Here is a 22,680-nt window from a genome sequence, read left to right on the forward strand (position 1 = left end):
GTTGTTTTATGCTAATGAAAGCGATTCTTTTTCTCTTTTTTTGCAATAATCTACAACAGCTGCTTATTAGCTTTACTGAATTACTTAACAGCATAAGTCACAGTATTTTAAAGAATATCCACTGAATTCAAAATATTTCAAATTTTCAGGCATGTATTTATTAAATGACAACAAAGTAAGGTTTGATCAATCTTGGGATGTTTAGCTACATGTGAAAGTTTACATGATTCAATTATGTTGAAGATAAAAATTATTCATTCGTATTAGAAATTCTCTGTATTTAAGGTATTTTTAACTAATTTAAAAATCATATGATTTAAAGTTTATTTGATAAGATAATTTAGAAATCAGTCTCCTTAGTAGAAATAAAATCCAAGGTCATCAATAATAAAAATTAATTAGAAATTATGATCGTTGTTTCACGTTATTTTTTTTATTGATATATTACAAAAAATATTATTCATGCTAAATTAAACTAGATTTACATCATTTCTCTTTTTAGATGTCATATATTTTGATTTAAACTGAAAAGTTACTAAATTTTATGTCCTCATAATCAAATTTTAAGCAGAAATAAATTTATCAATGATTTCATCTTTTGGCAACTTCGCCTCCAATAGTATACAGATTTATCATTGAAAATGTATTATTTTTAGGATTGATTTAATTTCTATCCCAGTCTTATCTTGTAGCTTAATTTTTTTGTCATTGAAATATTTGAAATCTAATAGAGATATGGTTCTATCAATATATTAGATTAAGCAGATTGTTTTTCCTTTTAAAAATTATTTTTTAGCAATTTGTAACTGATTCTAACAATAATCATTCATTCGGGTGAGCTTTGGTAGATTTGGTAAACTAGTTCAAAGTCACACTTTTATCTCCTTGATGGGCTCAAAATCTGGAGGCATTAATATTTAAAATATAAAAAATATCGTAAATATTTCACATTGTTTTCATTTAATTTCAAATATAGAATATAGTTCAAAGTATTGAAATATTTTCCAATAAAGATAAAAGCTCTTATATGACATACAACGACGAAAAAAAATATATTTTTTTTAAAGCGAAAGCAGTCTCTTTTAGATTTCATTTACTTCGACTTTCACTGAAATGTTAGAAAGTTTTGTTTCTTGGAACTTTCAAAGAAATCAAATTTTAAGTTGAAATGAATTCATCAATGATTTCACTTTTTGGCAACCTCACCTACTATGATATACAGATTCATCTTTGAAAATGTATTATTTTTAGGATTTGATTCAATTTCTATTCCAGTCTTATCACGCAGTTCAATTTTATTTGTCAGAGAAATATTTTAAATCTAATAGAGATATGGTTCTATCACTACATTAAATTTAGCAGATTCTTCTGCCGTTTAAAAACAAACTATTTTTTAGTAATTCGGAACTGTTTCAAACAATAATCATTCACTCGGGTGAGATTTGCTGAACTAGTTCAAAGTCAGACTTCTATCTCCCTAACAGGCTAAAAGTCTAGGGGTATTAATGTTTAAATTAAAATAAGTATAGTTAATATTTCGGATTTTTTTAATTGAATTTCAAATATTAGGATATAGTTTGTAGTAATAAAATATTCTCCAATAAAGATAAAAGCTCTTATATTAGATACAGCGAGGGAAAAAAAATTATTTTTATGATAAGCGAAAGTAGTCTCTTTCAGATTTCATTTACTTTGACTTTCACTGAAGCGTTAGTAAATTTTATTTCCTGAAACTTTCAAAGAAATCAAATTTTACGTTGAAATAAATTCATCAATGATTTTATTTCTTCAGCCACATCGCTTACAATCATATACCTATTTAGCATTCAAAGTGTGTTATCTTTAGGACTTGATCCAATTTCTATTCCAGTCTTATCACGCAACTCAATTTTTTGTCAGTGAAATATTTCAAATCGAATACAGATATGGTTTTATCAACACAGGGGATTTGACTATTTTTTCTGCTTTTTGAGAAACTTCCTTTTTTTAAAAGTTATTGCTTTTTTTTTCCTTTCAGGGCTGTTATCACATACACCCTTTTTTCATCTATTCCAGTAGCCAAATATAAGTTCGTTGACGTTTCTTTTCTGATGTGTTGTTGGCTTTTGTCGCCTGTTATCAATGAATAGAACGAATGATGGCTTCTCGCACTCTTGAAAAGTTGGAAATATTGTATCGGGTTAGGGAAAGGCTTATCTCTATTGTTGTATCCTCACCCAACGGAGACCACAAGTGTAGAAAGAAAGTGAGGTGAAAGTGTATCGGAATGATACGATAAAAGCATCTTAGGGATGAAAGAAAGCCGGAATAACTGTATGCTTTTTTCTAATTTGTAGACACGCCAATGAGTTAGTTTTAACAAAGATGTATTCAATTAGCCGTCTTTCAACAAAGTCGCGCCTTTTGGTTGAAGATAAGAAGCTAGATTTCGTGGAACAGCTGCTACTGTTTTACATTCTGTTGCGTAAGAAATTGAGATTTAGATGCAAGAAAGTAACAAAACAATCTGAGCCGGACATTTATGCAATTATTTTAAAATAAAAACTCATTTTGAAAAGACAAGAACGTTTTGTTATTTTATTTAGAATGAAAATAAAGCAGAAATATTAGAGTTAAATTGCTGAAATAAGTTTTCTATAAAAAACATGTTTAATATAGTAAAAATGTGGAATGATTTCCTTCGATAACATTGGGATTTTTTTGCTCTAGAATATATTTTTTTTAAAAAGATCTATTTTAAATTCTATATCAGGAAACTGTTATTTTAAACAATTATTTTGAACTATGTACAGAACAATAAGACGCTTTTTGAATATAAAATGCAGTTTCGTCAACTTCTTATATTCTGCTTCAACTTGGGAACTAAAACTATTTTTTACTGCACTATTTAGTAAACTGTTAAGAAAATATCAGACTATAATATATACTTTTATTCAATTAACCCATACGGTGCAGTAACTCTATGACAATGCACATTTTTAACACTTTTATTTCCTTTTTTTAAATGATATACTTAAGCTTTTTTTTTTAAATAAATTGAAAATCATTTGATTTTAATGATTTTTAACACAAATTCGGCTATAATGACGAAATAATTTTCTTGACTTGAGCTTATGCATTTTTTAAGTATGAAATTTGATGAGACTCCCTTTTATTCAAGTTGCTTTGTTTTTTGTTTTGATTCAAAAGCATAAAAATAGCTCATCTGGAATATTTTTTAGATTGATTTATAGTTCAGAATTTTGAAAATTAATTATTAAACTGTTTTTAATTCAATTCCAATATTTATTAAACGAATAAAACTGATGCAATGACGACTAAATAAATTTGCATACAAAACGCTTTTTTCCAAAGCGCATAAAATATATTTTAGCACTTTTTTACTTCGTAATTCCTGTAAATATTTTAATAAACATTTTGTGTATACATTTATTTAAATTCCAAGCAAATCATATTTGATTATTGTACACTGAGGAATAAAGTATGGTCAAAAGTACCGGAATATATTAAAAGTTACCATTTTTCTGGCTCTATGAGAGCACCAAAATGCTCGGTAATTTTGACGGAAGCGTAGTTTTGGTAAAACTAACACTAAGTTATGGTTCTTTAATATGAGGTACAATTTGATGAATGAGGTAAAATTTAGTAATTTTATTCTGATACTTTAGAGCATGGCATAAAAATTATTTTTTCGGTTACATTTACTTCTTAGTTTTGTACTCTTTACTAAATATGTGCTAAAATTTTGAAAACCAGCATTTCCTCTAAACCATTACCCAATGAGCGGAAAAATGCTAACCATATACATGTAGTACTGAGTGTCAAGAAGTACGGATGAATTTACACATTTGAAAAGACAATCAGCGTTTCACCTGTAAACGTCATCTTTTTTTATTCTTAGTTGAAGAATATCTTGAATGCTAGAAAAGAGCAAACTTTATAGAACATATCTTCAAAAATAATATACGCAAAATATGACAGCTTCAAATTCAAAAGAAACTAATAAGAATTATGACAGTTTCAATTTCAAAATAACTAAAATCCCTTTCTTCAACTTTTGAATTTAATGCATTTTACACTTTTATTAAACGAATGCTGTTGAATAGATTTAATGGTATTTGACCTGTCATCAAATTTTCTTCATACTATATTTAAAACTTTAACAATATAAAACTTGACCGAGTCTTATAGTTCGTTTATTTTCTCTGTAATATTTTATGTTTTAAACTCCAGTTTGAAACGCTATATCAGTTTAATATATTTAAATTTATCACATCTCCTATTTCATTCAAATACTGTAAATATGCAAATTATTTAAAAAAAATACGAGGTTTTATTGTTTTTGAAAATATCGATACTTACAAATTGTTCATGTATCTATAAAATACGATTCTGAGATATTTTTTTAAATTTTTATAAATTGAAAATCTCGATCAGCATGTCAATATTTTTAGTGCAAATATAACACAACTAATTGGACTGTCAGTTTAGATTATAAATTTAAATACTTCTATGCAAAAAATCGTAGTTAGAGCGGAAGATATTTTAAGTTACTAAATCAGATACAAAAACGTACTTTAGCTGAATAAACATACACTTTTTTTCAACCGGTTAAGATTCTTGACCCCCAAAATATTGAGGATATTCGCAATCTGAGAAATATAGTCGCAACAGTTTGATCAAGAGCGCGCCTCCTATGTAATCCCTTATGTACCCTTAATATTAATTTTACTTTTTGCATATTTCACCATATTTATTGAATTTTTAAGTGAATTGAAAATTTTTTCCACACAATTATAAAACTCGTTTAACCAATTATAAAGTTAAGCAAAACTTATTCTTAATAATTGTTTAATATTTTCTATATTTTTTTAATAATAGCCGAAAAAATTTTGAATTTCAAGGTACACAAATTCCTTACATCATTTCAAAGTAACATAAAATTTGAACGAAATTGGTTAAATAGTTCCTGGGAAATAAAATTTAAAAAAGGTCAGATATTTACCGTTTGATTTCTCATAAAGCAACATTCTTTAAAACAATGTCAACATTCATTTACTTAGCAATTCAAAATTCTTTTGGCTATCATGAAATAAACTAAATAAAAATAATAAATAGTGAATCAAAATTATTTTTTGCATGGAATCATTTTTCGATAAATGAATTTTATAATTGAGTGCAAAAAGATTTTCAATTTACTTAAAAATTCTCGAGAAATGGCGAAATACGCGCAAAATAAAATTAACATTGAGGGGTCTAAACTTTAAACCACTCACTTGATAAAACTATTAGAACCATATTATTCAAATTGAGGTATACCTCTTATATTTCGGGGAGGGGCAGAAATCCAAATCAATGGAGGAAAAGATATGTTCAGTCAGAAAAAGTAGGTTTCTGTGTTTGATTTCGTAATTTAAACTATCTCCTGCACTAACTAATTAGAATACTTGAGGTCACCCCTTGAACCATTAAGATTGAGTGGTAGTGCATGAAAATCCGTTAATATCATTTCGTCATTTTTTTATTATTATCATTATTTTTTTTTCCTCGCTTTGCATGCATCATATTTTTATACTTTTATTATGTCAATGAATAATGTAATAAACATGTTATATTAGTGATAAAAATGAATTTATGTTTCCTCATAAAATTTTTTTTTATTTCTTCTTCGTAACAATGACAGCCTAGTATGAGCAAGAGATTTCTTAATAAGTCGTCTTCAGTGGATAATAATAGGCGCAATTGATGTTCATGATTGTAAGATCTATTTTTATTAATCAATCCATCACGTATTTCATCATCCACTTTTAAGGATACCACTAAATTTACATTTGGTGAATGTATTAATTGGATTAACAATATTTTTTCTAAGTAGCTAAACAGTAGCATAGTAACATAACTCTCAACATATAATTAAAGTACGTATATTGCGAGTTTTTCTTACTACTCTCTTTTTCAAAAAATGCATCATAAATATATCTCAAATGTGATTTATATTTCATCGAGATTATTTTGCATTAATCAATGAGACAGTCGAACAAACCCTGCATTATTTGAATGTCAAAACTTGTCATAACATAATCTGAATCTGAAAGCAATCGATGAAAAGCAATTAAGTCATCTAACAGAATATCATGTTTCGCTATTATATCACACCTTACTAACTGAGCAAGCGAAGTGAAACACGCTATTGTTAAAAACTCGCTTGACGAGAGTTCCTCTTTCGCTCCTTTTCTAACTCTATAAGAGTCCTACAAGTATGAAAGGGTTATCTACAAGTGGCACTTAAAATGTTAAGTGAAATTATCTCTAGTTTTATCGTGGACTATAATGAGTTGGGAGAGCGACGTTAAACGTTTTCTTCTCACTTTCTTCCGGTGCTACTGCGATAAAGAAGAAAAAATGAAGCTCTTATTTTTTTAAGGATTTTTTTTTCCTTTTAAGTCAACTTACATACATTCAACAGATAAAGAAAGAGTTTAAAAATTAAATTCTTGTGCTATCCCACGACTACTAGAATCTTTGTTTCCCACAAGACGCATGAGCGCACTTTAAAAGAAGGCACGGAGTTCTAAAGATACTAGTCAGATTAAAAAATTTTCTGGCTACTTATTTTCGAAATATTTGAATAATTTAAGCTTGAAAGTTTTTGGTAATTTAAAGAACTTTTTGTTTGTCAAAACCATAAACGAATGTAAAAGCGAAAAACAGCAGGTAAACTCAAAATGTTATAATCTGGAGCAAATTTGGAAAATTCGCTGAACACTCTTCACTGTTACATTTTTCCATCATCGGAGTCCATAGCAATGGAGGAAACATAAACTTGGAATCTCCGCACAATATTCAAATTTTCATTAGAGAGATTAAGATTTAATTGCAAGAAGAATTCCCCTATTATCTATCCCGAAATCAGGAGTTTGGAAAGCTAACTGAAGGCGCCAAAACCACGTAGAGATGCTAGCACATCTTATGACAATTGTTTCAGTCATTTTGAGATTCACATTTTTAAGAATGCTTCCTTAGTTTTCCTTTTAAATATCTGAAATTTATAAGCAAAAATTTTAAGTAAAAATTCTGGTAAAGTTACTGTTACTGTTTAAAGTTATGACATTTCCGGTAAAAAAATATAATTCTGTTTAATAAAACCAAAATTTACGGTATTTAAAACCATGCATTTAGCAATTCTTCCGCTCTTATGGTAATTATTTACCGAACATTCTGGTTTTCAAAATTATAGTTCTTTATTGTTTCAAATTTAGCAAAAAACACAAAACTAAAAATTAAATTGGTCCGAATAGGTGGTTTTTATACCCTAAGATACTTTTATACGTAAAATATCATGGTAAGATAAAAATTCCAAATTTCAACACATTTATACAAATTTATCACATATTATAAAACTATGTTTTGTTGCTAAGATTACCAAATTCATTACGAAAGTATTCGATAAAAACCGAGCTTTTTAGTTTTCCTATAGAGCTGGAAGCATGGTAAATTTTACCATATTTGGGTAGTTTTGACCATACTTCTTTTCTCAGGGCACGTTCTCAATATTTATCCACACCAAACACTGGAAAAGTATGGTTGTTTAAATTACAATATTTTACAAGACAAAACTCACTCGTCAACCCTTAGTATTTTTTCACCAAAAGCGTGCTGGCGAGTTCAAAATTTTGCACCCAGAAGTAAAAACTATAGGAACACGTTAAATTAAAATATTGTGTAATTGCTTTACAACCGCGAAATAGTGCGCCATATGAAAGTGTAATTCAATTCTCTTAATGACAAAACCCCAGTTTTGTTTAGCACGTGACGCAAGAAATTAAATAGTATATTTGTAATACAATATTTTTAAAATTGTGTTAAGTACTGAAAAATATTATTATCAATTGTGAATTTATGTTCACAAAAAAACTGAGTGAAACTGGAATTTTTACATTTCCCCAAACTTGGAATCACCTGAAAACTAGCTGACGATAAGCTATAGTTTAAATTGAATGGAAACATGATTCAATTCAGCGCATTATGAAGATTACAGCAAATTTGAATAGTAAAGTATGGTTCAAATGTTCTAACCGTGTAGGAGTTTTATTTTTTGTGACTTATGTTTCATGTTGAAATTAACAATAAACAACATACGTTTCAAAAAGAATTTAAAAAATCAAACATCTTAATACTTTTCCTTAAACTATAAAATGAAAAAAAATTGATTGACAAATTTGTTTTACTATGTATAATTTAAAAAAAGCCTTATATCATTGAATTTTTTTTATTTCTTATTTTTTTTTATGCCAATACTAATGGACTGCTTACAGCTACGGTAAAAACAATTTGTAACGGCGGCATAATATAAATCCAGTGTTAGATGACAGATTCTAAATGAAATTGTCTATTACATTTGAGTTATTATCGTACTGCATTTAAACCATACAAAATTTTTCAATGGTTTCTTGTTTGCATGTCATTTTTTTATTTGTTTAAGGTAAAGTTGAAACTTGAAACTTTCCTGCATATTATTTTTGGAAGATTTACTTCTCTGTCTGCTCCCTAAATGTCTACATTAGAAGTTGAATTTAAAATTACAAAATTGAGTTTGAATACCATTAATTTTTAGTAACTCATTTGTAACTGTAAGGAAATAAAACATATTTAATTGCATTTTTCAGATCTGACTTTAATTAAATTTTCATATACAATATAAAATATTTTTAAGTAAGTGACTCTTTTTGCGTTTTCATTGATTCTTAAGTATTTTCAGGAAATTAGACATATTCTACTTTAAAGTGATTTAAACTTCTATAATAGTTTAGAGAAGTTTGCTTGGCAGAATAGAAAGGATAAAGTTAATGAATAGTTCGTTGATTCGTAAATTTTACATAATTGCATACTGGCAACTAATATAATTATAAGAGAACAAAATATATAATGACGATTAACTCAGCATATATTGGGTACTTACATAACTAAAATTTAATACGTACTCAAATTAGAATAATGAAGGCTCAGGGGAAAGAGCGTCGTTTACCTCTCAATGAGGTGACCCAGAATCGAATCACAGCTGTGGCTGATTGATACGAATCCTGCTTCCGGCTCCTACCGGCAGAGTTTTGACGTAAATTATCCTCAGTGGTAGAAGGATCATAGGTTAAATTTCCCTTGCCATCGGGCTAACCATGGGAGGTTTTTCTACCCGTGTAACGCAAATGCGGGTTAGTTGCATCAAAATGCCCTCCATGAAGGTTAGTTTGTCCCAATGCTTCATCGACAATTCTTTTTTCTTCTGAGTTGGGTTCAAAATTATAAGGTTACGGAATTGAACATTGATAGTTTTTTACTCAAAATTGGGTCGGCTGTTCAACACTGGTTATAAAATAAAATACTTTAAATTAATATTTCTTTATTATTAGACTTTTAAATCATATACAAATCGGTGCGCTATTTCGTTATTGTAATATTATTTATCCAACTGAGAAAGAATGTTACATATTTAAGCAGTGAAGCTTTCATTATTGTAGAGTAGCAAATTCAAGCCTATTTTCATTCATTGCATATTCAATATCAAATATCTAGTTTCAGGTATCTTAATTCAATAATTACAAAAGAAAATAATGATCTGTCATTCCGTTTTATTACTAAACTAAATACATTTGCTATAAATATGCAATTTCCTTTCCATAAGTTTACACTTACTTTATCCTTTAGATTAAAAATTCATTCCTGAAACATAAAATTATTTAAATTTAATGCGCATAAAAACAGAGCATTTCGAGTTTCCAGGAATATTTATGAAGCTTATATTTGTATTCTTTCCCTCTATATCCTGAAAAGGAAAGTATTATGATACTATTTACTTAATGGATTGGTGTGATTTATCAATAATCCTGGGATATCATTACTCAGTTTGTGTCAAGCGGTAGTGTTTTTAGCGTTACTTATTCCTCATTTTATCGTGTTATAAATGAATTTGATGTAGTAGTTTTTTGTAAATATTAATCAAAAATGCGTTGGTTACACAGCGAAAGAAAAACTGATAAAATCATTGTATAGCCTTTCTGATAAAAAAAACCCTTAATTCAGGTAACTAAAACCAAAATATAAGATATTTAAGCCATTCATTTGGTATTGGCAATTTTCTGCTTATATAGTAGAATTTCTTCTTTTCAAAATTGTAGCCCTTATTACCACACATTTACTAAAAAGTACTAAATTAAAAAGTAAATTTAACCGAATAAATTGTTCTTATGCCATGTTCTTGGTTATCATGATCAAATTAACAAATTTCTTTGCGTATACATAATTTTATCTGCAATTATAAAACCATATTTTATAATTAATTTTGCCATAATTACGTATAAATAATAAGTTTTAAAACATTCATGTTTACTAATTGTTCTACTTCCTTGTAACTATCACCTTATAATTGGTTCTTAATATGTAAATTTTTTTAAAAATATTTTGATAAAATTTTTTTTAAATTGATAAAAACTGTACAGTTCATTTGAGATTTGCGCATTTCGAACAAGAATAGAATGTAAAAATCTAACACCAAAGGCATTTAACCTGTTTAAGTGATTTTATTAATTGGAAGGGGGACTCCTTGTACAGTGTACAAAGTATTCTTCTTCCTCTTTGGAAATAGTCGGGCTTAAGAAAAGCTTTATTTCATATAAACAAAAAACTACTGCCGTGTACTTTTTTTATAAAAAAAAAATTAGGGGATTCGAGAGATTTAACAGTGGAATAATTGTACTTCCTTTTCCTTAAAAATTTACTACTGTTTCTTCCTTTTTTGAATAGTATTTTAGTCAAGCGAGAGTTAAATACAGTTTCTAGCATACTAGAGATATTTTAAGTTAATTAAACTACCACCACTTTTGTTTATTAATTTAGACATAGATGTATTCTGTAACAAAATATTTTTTCGATATTTTCAGACTAGAATAAAGAATAAGAAATTTTAATTCAATGTCAATATATTAAAACTTTTCTTTCACTCTATCAAGCATTGTATTGCTTTGTTAAGTTTACAAATTAATTTAATGTTAAAAAAATTGATTAAGTATTTCAATCTGACTCATGGAAACTTAAGTTAACTACGTAAAAACAATGAAATATGCATGAATATATTTCTGTACACGCATTTGTGTCAATTATATTATTACACAATAAATAGGTATGGTTTTATTGTCTAAGATAAAAAATTATGTTAAATAGTGAAACATGCCAATTTTTCTTAGATGTCCCTGAAATAAAAATTGTTCTTTTTTGGTAAGATGTTTTTTGCAAATCTATGATAATCGAAAACGTTCGCAGTATTATTCGAGTGTATCTGGCAGGTTGGCATCAATAGCAATCTATTTCGGGATAAAAAATAGCTTTAAAATTCACTGCTTTTTATCGATTGAAAGAATTTTGAAAGATTACAAAAATTCTCCATAATAGCTTTAAGACGCTAGAAAACTTTTTAGAAAAAAATATATTGAATGAAAAAAGTTTTGGCATTTTTTTTGAGAGAGAATTTAAAATTGTAATATTATGGTTTGAAATAGGTGCATCATTCATTAAATCAGTAGACAGTTTAAAGGAAACATACATTTGGATAAATCATGTTGTGATTCCAAATATTTATGAGCTATATCCGGAATTAAAATTAATATAGCATTGTACTTTCCATAAGTTAGAATAATGGATGTTTGAAAGCTTTTTTTTAATAAAAAAAATCCCTCCCGCTACCCATTTAACTACATAAATTTTTAATTTAAAACAAATGTTTCCTAACTTGTTTTATAGCATCGAAATATAAATGCATTTTTCATCTTAAAAGCAAAAAATGCTGGAATATTTTGAGAATATTTCACAGGAAAGTATCTAAAAAATCGCATATGATTATTTTCATTTTTAAAAAAGAAACATCATCTTACAAAATTAGTGCTTCATTTTTCGGTTTTTACTTTCTTGCCAAAATAACAAATGTAAAATGATTTAGTTTGTTTTCTAGTTTTGTCACTTATGTTTTTGATATGTTTATTTTATGTATACAATTACTTACTTTTTCACTAAAAGTTTTTTTTTTAATTTCTTTTTAGAGAACAATTTTTTTGTCACTAAGAAAGCACCACCCTCTTTTTCAGGAATATGAAGGACATTCCATACAGACAGTTCTTAATATAATTAATTTTTTCACTCCTTATCAAAAAAAACTTAAAAAGTGAATACACATAAAAAATCTGAAACTAATATTTAAGTAAGGTAGAATAATATGCTTTCAAAATGTGTCGAATCACTGGTGTGCAGCGCAAGCTAAAAAACATTAAAATCAGTTTAATTGTCTGAATAACTCATATAAGTAATATAATGAAGAGTGTTCAGACAATTAAACTTCTTTTAATGATTTATAATATTTACCTTTCTGAATCACCGGCAAGCAGACAGTTTTTAAGCTTGCGAGTCCTGTTTTCCTCAATAGTGATTAGTTTAGTTTTTATAATGCTACTGTTCTTTTTCTGACTTTCTTACAAGCAATAACTGTGTGTATATTTTTTGACTTCATTCTTAAGATGGTTTCTGAAAGACAGGCCATTACTGAGTACCTTTCTTAAGTTTGTTTCTGTTTTTCCGTTTGATCATTAAATACAACTTTATTTGAATTTTTCGTACATTCTATATTCAATAGTCTTATACCTCTAAACAAAGGTAAAATATTTTATTTTTCAATAATTTGAAACATGTTATGAACAAGTCTCTTTTTCCGTCATTTCATCTCAATAATTTGATATTGCTCTTGCCCGAAACTCACTAATTCTCTTAAATCACTAACTCGTTGGATTAAATTAAATAATATAAAATTTAAAAATTTTTGCATGAAGATAAACAATTCCAGTCCACGATAGATTTCCAAAAAAGTGTTCAGGTGCATTTTTGGAAAAATAAATAAACTTACTGAATTATATGATTCCCAGAACGATTTAATAAATATTCGCAGCAGTAATTAAGTTAATCTTAGTGAATGGAAGTTTGCTATTAATTAATTTAATTGCAATTGTAAAATGTTTTTTTTAGGAAAAATACGGTAACCAAGCGTTAATTAGCTAAACGTATCGATTTTTTAATATATCTATCTATCTATCTATCTCTCTCTCTATATATATATTGCATAAATAGTTAATTTAAAGTCTTTTAAAAATTATTTACATTTTTTTAATACTTATAAAATTGCCATGGACTTTATCTAATTTCATCAATCATCTGCAATTCCATTATCAGTATTTTCAATTTTTCCAACTGGAGGAAGATATTCAAATACTAAAAATTCCTATGGAAATTTTTTTCTGTATTATTAGATAAATAGTATCTATGTTTATAGTATTTTTACAATCTTATTCTTCTTTCTCAAATACTTGAAACATTGTTCCATAATAAGAAGTAAAAACTTGCCTGCATGTTTGATAGTAGTAATTTTGATATCTTTCAGTAAGCTGAGGTCAAGTGGTTAGCAGCCATGACCGATAATTTATCGTTATTTTTGAATTTCCTTTGATAAAAGAGTGAATGGACAGTTTTGATGAAATTTATTGATACCAGTTATTGATGTATTTAGACATATACCTTAAAATTATTCTTTGTGCCTGTATAACATTGCACAATTATTTTTAACAATTTTATGCAGTTTATTATTTAAAAATTTCAACAATTCCATAAACACTATTATATTTTTGGCAAAGCTTTTCAAAAGTTTTACATGTTTCGTGGAGCAGCTGCATGATTCTTACGTATTTATCTATCTTATCCAGTCATTGTTTTCTTTACCACAGATAATACGAATATTGACATTCAATCAAATTCTGAATCTGTATAATTTGGATAACTTGTCGGATTCTGTCGAGTAGGTTACAGAATTTTATCGGATAATATGTTAGTTCCGTAGAATTGGAATGTATTATACCAGTATATATATCAGTATTATGTATATATTTTAAAGACCTTAAAAAAATTTCTACATTGTTGTAATAAAAAAGTTAAATATTTAATTTTATTAGCTTTCATCTTAAAATTTCGAAACCAAACGGAAACCATTAAAGATACCAAAGATTTCGTAATTATATTACTAATTAAATTCGAATTAATGCCATTTCTAGTTAAAGATCTAATTAAAAAGAACTCTAAATAAAATATAAATTATGTCTAAATTTTAATTATATATATATCTTTATATATTCACACATATATATACATAGTGTATGCCTGTATCTAGGTTTTTTCCTTAATTTTCAGTTATCTTTGTTCCCTTTTTTTATCAGTTAATCGCTAAATTTGCATTTGCTTTGATTTTTAGTCTCTGCCCTTCGCGTTCTTTCCAATTCAAGAATGCGTCTGGGTGAAATGTAATATAAACGCTTAAGTATCGTAATCTGGTTTTAGTATATTGTTGCACAAATCATGGTAATTTAATATTACTGCTACCTTTATTAATTTGTTTAAAATTATAGAAATAAGTATTATAGAATTATAGAAATGTTTAACGCTTCAATGTTTTTGTAAATTTTTTGTGCATATTTGCTTTAACCTTAGACGTGATATCTTAATTTTATTTCAATTTCGGACCGTTCACTTTTACTTTTTATACCTATTTTCTAATATAAAGATTCATCATTGTCATCTAAACTTTTCATCTGAACGATAGTCATCATTGTCATCTAAACTTTTAAGATTCTGAAAGTGTGATTTTTATTACATCTTACATTGAGTTTCTAAATCATACTATTATTGACAAGACTACTCCTACTAGACTACCACAGAAAATATTTCATTATATGAAATTATTTGCAAAATAAATTAAATCTATGTTACCATTAAGTTCATTATGTTTAATTACTTATAAAATTTAAATATTTCAAAATCTAGATAAATTATCCGAAAAAATACTATTATAATTATATTATTATTGGCAGCTTTCATTATATCTAACAATAAAATTTCTTTTTAATTAAAAAGCAACAATTAAAAATCTTTTTATCATATAACCGTTATGTTATCCACATCAGAATTTATAAGTGCGTGCAGATTAATAAAATTCCTTATCAAGCGACAATAATTGGCGTGATTTATAAATAAAACAGAGCAGAAAATAACACACCCATTTTCATATCACCAGCATGGAGCAAACTGCAAACTCAAGTATTTTGTTTAAAGTTTTTCGTTCAAAATTTTGTCTTTAAATCTGTTGTGTTCAATTCTATTTTCTTAACTTGCAAGATTTCTCGACTTCTAATAAGCATATCAAGTTACGACTGGGTAATTGGCTTGGTTATTTCTTAGGAATAGTATGGTTTTGCAAAGACTATATATGCCCAACTGTAAATAGTTACTTCATTAACATTTATATTTTTTTCGTGCGTGCAAGACGTCATGGCATATTTTTTTCTTCAAATTTTAGCTCTTAAGAAAATTAAATTACAAAATTGTTTGAAGCTAAATAATATCTGTGAATATGTTTAACTGCTGTAAAACAAAGTCAAATTTAAAAAAAGTCGGAATGCTTTCTCGGCGAAATCAAAACCACCTAGTAAACCCCTTAAGTAAACATTTTAAAAAGAGAATGCAAAGTTAAGCAATGCTTTTTAAAAAGCACGAAAGAATAAATGGTTTAAACGTACTTGCTTTTATCTCATAATTTATCATATTTAAAACCAAATCCCGAAAAAGAAATTTTGTATTTAACAAAAGATCAAATTTCATGTTCTAAATCATGAATACTTAGGGTGAAGAATAGCTGCATAAATTAATCGGAAATACCACTTTTGCTCGAAATCAGTCGCACTTAACATAATTATTTTGTGTCTTATTTGCATCAAGTATAGATTTCAAAGGAATTAATCCAATCTTAAATTATCTCTCGTACAGAAATTTGCATGCATTAAAGTATTTTCAATACATTACATTTAAATTTTCTTGAATATTCTTATACTATCGCTGATAATATATTGCTTTACTTATTATATTTAACCAATTTCTTCCTTAGAATGAAATTGTTTGCCTAGAAAATTATACAACATTTGCATAATTGCTTAAGAGCTATCTAAATATTATATTTTTACTAAAAACTGCAATCAAAATGAAACTGAATTAGATTAATATTGTATATTTAATTGAAAGATGCATCATAAATATTTGAATAAAAAAATATAAATTTTCCATACTTATAATTGTTATTAATTTGATTTAAAACGTGTTATTCCTTTTATGTTACATAACAATTTAAATGGAAAAATAGAAGCTCCTGAATTATAAGTTATAGTATTCATTTTAATTTAAGGCAAGGTTTGTGATACATTTTTATGAAACCTTTTCATTTTTGGAAGCAAGTAAAATATTCAGTAATTTGACTATTTTATTAGACCGGCGAGAGATTATTTTATAATATTATATTTTGCAAACTATTCAAACTGATACTTTTAAAAATATGTTCTTTTGAAATAGCTAAGACGGTGTCAAAGCTCACATTGTTTTCTTTCTTTTTTTTGAAATTCTAAGTTCACCAGTCTGAAAAGGTACTTAATCCTAGATATTGAGTTTTATCTTTAAAAAGATGACAGTGCTTGTTAGTAATTATAAAAATGATAAGTGTATTTTTAAAAAATAGTAAATATAACGTATTATAAACAAAATAACAAACTTATGAAGCAAAGAGATAACTGATACTATACAAAAGTTCCTTCCTTAGTAGCAAAGACGAAAAATGTAGATACATTTAAAAAAATTCTAAATAAATAAAATTGCAACAAGAACTCTACGCGAGCAATAATTACTCTTTAACTTTAATAAGATAGCAGTTCTAGTTAATAATCATAAAAATTATTAGCATATTTTTAAATTATAGTAAGGCAAAATAACATTAAAGGCAAAATAACAAACTTATGAAGCAAAGAGTTGAACTGATACTATACAAAAGTTCTTTCATCAGTAGCAAAAACGAAAAAGGAGGATACATTTAAAAAAATTTTAAATAAATAAAATTGCAACAAGAACTCTACTTGAGCAATAATTACTCTTTAACTTTAGTAAGATTGCAGTTAGTTAATAATCATGAAAATTATTAGTATATTTTTAAATCACAGTAAATCTAGCACATTAAAGGCAAAATAGCAAACTTATGAAGCAAAGAGTTGAACTGATACTATACAAAAGTTCTTTCATCAGTAGCAAAGACGAAAAATGAAGATACATTTAAAAAAAATTATAAATAAATAAAATTGCAACAAGAACTCTACGTGAGCAATAATTACTCTTTAACTTTAGTAAGATTGCAGTGTTAGTTAATAATCATGAAAATCATTAGTATAGTTTTAAATCATAGTAAATCCACCGTAATTAAGACAAAATAACAAGCTTATGAAGTAAACAGTCGAACATGTGTTATACATAAGGTCATTCATCAGTAGCAAAGACAAGCAATGAAGAGAAATTTATAAAAATTGGAAACAAATAAAGTTGCAACAAAAACTAAGCGTGAGCAATAATTACCCAATAAAAAGCAATTTCATTATGGTCTTCCTAATTAAAAATAATTGGAGAAAATCTCCTAATTAGAACAAATCTTTGCTGCAAGGATAGAAAAAGTAAAACCTTTTGATTTTGGTGTTGAGATGAAAGATTATAAGGAAGGAGCAAAACTACAAAAAAAATTTACAAAGATTATTAAAGGTAATAAGGGCATCTAAAATATTTAAAACATTTAATTTTTCTGGTTTAAGCGGGAATTGGATACAAAAATCGATGGAAATCATTATGTTAAGAATAGAGCGTTGTTCTATAAGGTGAAGCAATCTCAAATATTTTGGACAAAAAAGAACCTAAATAATTCGAATATCTTGATTTCAAATTAATGAAAATATAAATATCTCAAAAAAGGATTAAGGGGATTACCCATGGCATGCATGATTATCAGTCCTACTAGAAGACATAACGTCGAAAGTAAATATGAACTACTCTAAACATGTGCGTTATATTAAACATAAGTACAATGAAACTTTCGTGACTTTGGTTTAAAAGAATTTAGAGCGTTGTTTATAGGAATAAGCAAAGATGTAGAGTCGTAGTGGCTTAGGAGATAGAGCCCTCGTCTGCCAAGAAAGTGACCCAGTTTCGAACTCCTGCGATGGCTGGTTGATACAAATTCTGCCCCCAACTCGCACCAACCACACTGCTGACGTAAAATATCCTCTGTGGTTGACAGATCTCGTGTCAGAGTGTTGCCGTTACGCTAATTATGGGAGTTTTCTTACGATTTTCCTCTCCATGTAACGCAAATGCGGGTTAGTTCCATCAAAGGGTAATCTAAAAAGGCAAATTTCTGTAATCTAAAAAGGCAATAGGATCCACTAGTTTCCCTGTCTTCTGAATTGAGTTCAAATTACAAGGTTACGGAATTGAACATTGGTAGTCGTAAACTTAAAATCTGGTCGGCTGTTCAACAAAGGTTGTTAGAAAAATAAAATAAGCAAACATATTGCGCTAAAGGAAACCATATGAACCATATCAAGGCTGATTAAAAAATTAAAACATTATATTTAGCTAAATTATAAGAAGCAGTTTAGAAAACAATAGGTTTGATGTTAATGCTGACCTAGTAGACTCTATGAAAAGCAAGATGTCGAATTTAATGGAAGGCAATAAGAGTAAAGGAATATCTAAAATTATTAAGAACGGAATAATAGTTAAGACAGATAGATTAAGTTTTATTCATTTAATCAATTATATTATCTTGTAATAATACGTAAAACGGTCTCAAATTAATAATTATAAAAATTAAAATCAAAATCATTTGGTAAATTTTAATTTAATAACATCTATTAATTAGCAAACGAAGCATTCCATTTTGCAAATTAAAATAATAATCTGCATTGAGAATCAATTCCTAAAGACTACTTAAAAGATCATCAATTCAAAGAATAAATGAAGCATCAAACTGACTTAACATTGGAATACATAATGGTTAAATAATTGCTAATTAATTTAAAAAAATGACATATACCCACTTAATCACATGATTATCTATTACAACCGGTGGTGTATAAGATCTTATAGATAGCGATTTGAGGATTACAGTAAGTAAAGAAAAAAAACAATAAAAATCTGTAATTGCCGAAAGTGAAATATATTATCAACACAAAACGAATTACCTTTTTTCTCTTTATCATTGCTTAATCAATCTTCATCTTCCTCTTTCATTGATTTTAAGGGTGAGGTAAAAAAAATTGATGGATAAATTTGATTCGTTTTCCATTTTAGTATTCTGACTGCTTTCCGAAGTAGCGATAATGAGTCTATTTGAAAAATGATTTTCTCGCTCGAATTACAAGCATAATTTGGCTTTTAACGCTTGAACTTGTCGTTACACCCAAATAATTTGTTTTTATTCAAATAAAATATGATTATAAAGAGTAATCGAAGGACGCAAAGCCCTTAAAAGGCCACTAATTGTAGTCAATAAAGTTGTTGATTTAACAATGACGCAATGGATTTCAAAAGTAAGAGAAACTTAATGTAAAGTTGGAAAAGTATAGGATTTTAATTTACAAAATTAAATGAATTTTACTACACTTTTTTTTACTTTTCTTAAATTTTATTGCAGTTTTTTTTTCAAGATAATGGAGTTTGAAAAGCATTATGAAATATATTTTCAATGATTTTGAGAAATGTTTGATAATACTAAGATGCTTAAGAGCGATCTTTTACAAATGTATCATACAATTTTAAATCCAAAATATTAAATTTTCTTAATTTTGAGAATATTAAAATAAGCCAATTAGGTTGTGCATCAGCATTTCTTTTGTAATTGATTAAATTTTATAATTGATTAAATTTTATAATTGATTAAATTTTATAATTTTTTTTTAAAAAAATGCAAGTATCATCGAAATATTTTTGAGTTTGCATTTTTTTTAAATACTATGACAACAAAACTGCCTAAATATCGTATTAAGGTATTTTATATAATTATAGTTTTTCTATAATTAAAGTTTAATCGCATTTTTAAATACACTTAATTACTTAGATAAATTATATTAAAAACAAAACTATCCAACTTCGGAATCAGAGTATATTCACTAGTTAATTAAGTTTCATCCCATTTTTAGTAGCTCGTTTTACAGTTATTTTCAAGTTCGTCTTTTTTAAAATACAACTTATAAAACAAGTTTTTGCATTTAGATAGGTTTAACCTAGCTATAACATTGAGATTTTTTTAAACAAAAAAAAACTAATTGAGCAATTAAGCTTTTTTGCTTTTTAAAGTACTTTTATCTGTCAGATAATTTGGTTTTAATTTTTAAAGCCAAAGAAAAAAAACACCTTGCTTTTACAACTGTATTTTTTAAAAAAAAGCATTAACCTTCATTACTTTTGCAAATAAATACATCTGTGAGATATTAAATTTAAAATTAAAAGTGAGTAAAAAGTATTGTTTTCATGAGGGAGAAAAGATTTAAGACTTGCTTGAATTACACAAATTTGTAAACTATTTCAGTACATGCTTTTAACAACTAAATGGTTACAAAAATATTTCACGCTTTTCCGAAAAAGCAAAACTGTTTCTCATCTAAAGAGTCTTTCTCTAACTTATTTATTGCTTTCTCGTAAACTCAGAAGCTGATTCAACTCTGTGTCTTTCGGGAATGAAGCTAATTTGTTATTTGCGCCTTTTTTTAGATTAACGTGGTGAGAGTTTTTCATCTCAGATATTTTCTGCCGCATTGAAGAAACGCAATCCACATTTTTATAACTAAACGAAGACTAATTTATCATTCTAGAGTATCATTTCTTTATCTTTGGAGCTAAATGGGGCGACAAAGATGCAATAAATCAACATTTTGAAAAAACGGAAAACATGATTTAATATTTTTTTATAATGAAAAAAATGGAAATTAGTTTCGGAGCTATATTTTTTTGTGCTGCAGAATATCTAGAATTTCATAAAAATTATTTATGTCGAATTAAATTCTTTGTTATTTATGAATTAATGGCAACTCATAAATTTCTTTGAATATTAAGAAAAAAAGATGCTGTAAAAACCATTTTGACTAATTGCTATATATCATCAAAATTTGTTTAGATCTAAAAAACTTGTTGCACAGCATTAAACTCGAATCCGTTGGGTTCAACGATGCTGATCCGGTAACGATTTTGTATCGCAGTCAAAGAGTTGCCTTGGAAATTTTCCTTAAAAAGCTTCAAGAATTCCGAAATTTTAAATACTTTTTCAGAAACGTGCAAAACTGTCCGGTCAATATATTTTTTATAACTACTTTCATCCTTCGGCCGTTAATAAGTATAAATGTGTCTAAATTTTTCGATGCACTTTAAATCTGTCGAGTCACGAAGTCCTCCATGTCGAGTCACAAAGTCTTCCATCCCCCAGCATACCTCTGGGGGTACTGATCCATGAGTTTCCTTGTCTGCTGGATTGGTTCAAAATTACAAGGCTACGGAGTTGAACATTAGTAGTAGTATGCCTAAAATTGGGTCGGCTGTTCAACGATGGATATAATATAATATAATAATAACTCTTAACTTAACCTGCAAANATATAATATAATATAATATAATATAATATAATATAATATAATATATTGATGTTATGAGCCGTGATGGTTCAGGGGAAAAAGCGTTCGCCTTCCAATGTGGTGAACCGGGTTTGAATCCCAACGATGGCTGGTCAATACGTATTACGCATCTCGCTTGCACTGACCACAGTCATCAGTGGTAGACGGATCATGGAGTGGAATCCCCTTGCCGTTAGGTTAACAGTGGAAGGTTTTCATAGGTTTTCTCTCCCTGTAACGCAAATGCGGATTAGTTCCATCAAAAAGTCCTCCACGAAGGCAAATTTCTCCCAATACTTGATCCAAAAGTTCCCTTGTCTTCCGGGTTTTGTTCAAAATTACAAGGCTACGAAGTTGAACATTAGTTGTCGTAAATTCAAAAAAATGGGTCGGCTGTTCAATGACGGTAATAAATTAAGGTTGGTGATGGTTGGTCGATACGAATAACGATGGTTGGTCAATACGAATTCCGCATACGGGATGCACAGACCACAGTGGTGACATAAAATATCCTCAGGGATAGACGAATCATGGGATGGAATCCCCTTGCAGTCAGACTAATCGTGGAAGGTTTTCGTGGTTTTTCTATCCATGTAATGCAAATGCGGGTTAGTTCCATTAAAAAATCCCCCAAGAATGCAAATTTCTCCCAGTACTAGATCCAGAGCTCTCTTGCCTTCTGCATTGGGTTCAAAATTGCAGGGCTACGGAGTTGAACATTGGTAGTCATAAACCCAAAATTGGGTCAGCTGTTTAATGATGGTTAAAAAATAAAATTAAAAAATAAAAATATGTTTACAAAAATTGCAATTTGAAAGAAAGGTGTACCATGACGGAGTTTTCAGAAATTGAAGAAATAAACTTATAAGTATAGTAGTATAAATAGTATAATACAATGCAGTAGTACAATAGTAGTATAAATAACCATATTTACTACACACAAAAAAAAAGATAATCGGAAAACAGTATTTTGTGCTTCCGCCTTGCTGAACAATGAGAGTCTGTACACATCGTAGCATTTAATCATACAGGTTCTGTATGTAATTCTGGGAAATGGTATTCCACATATCTTCGGCTTCGC

The 22,680-nt window shown here is 27.8% G+C and overlaps 1 protein-coding gene across 1 annotated transcript in view; it reads left to right on the top strand.

The window, feature by feature from the left end:
* Positions 1-22,680, top strand: part of LOC107443755 (A disintegrin and metalloproteinase with thrombospondin motifs 9) — a 335,002-nt gene that overhangs the window by 153,579 nt on the left and 158,743 nt on the right. The gene's annotated exons all lie outside the window — the stretch shown is intronic.

This window comes from Parasteatoda tepidariorum, chromosome X1, assembly GCF_043381705.1.
Source record: "Parasteatoda tepidariorum isolate YZ-2023 chromosome X1, CAS_Ptep_4.0, whole genome shotgun sequence".
NCBI lineage: Eukaryota > Metazoa > Arthropoda > Arachnida > Araneae > Theridiidae > Parasteatoda > Parasteatoda tepidariorum.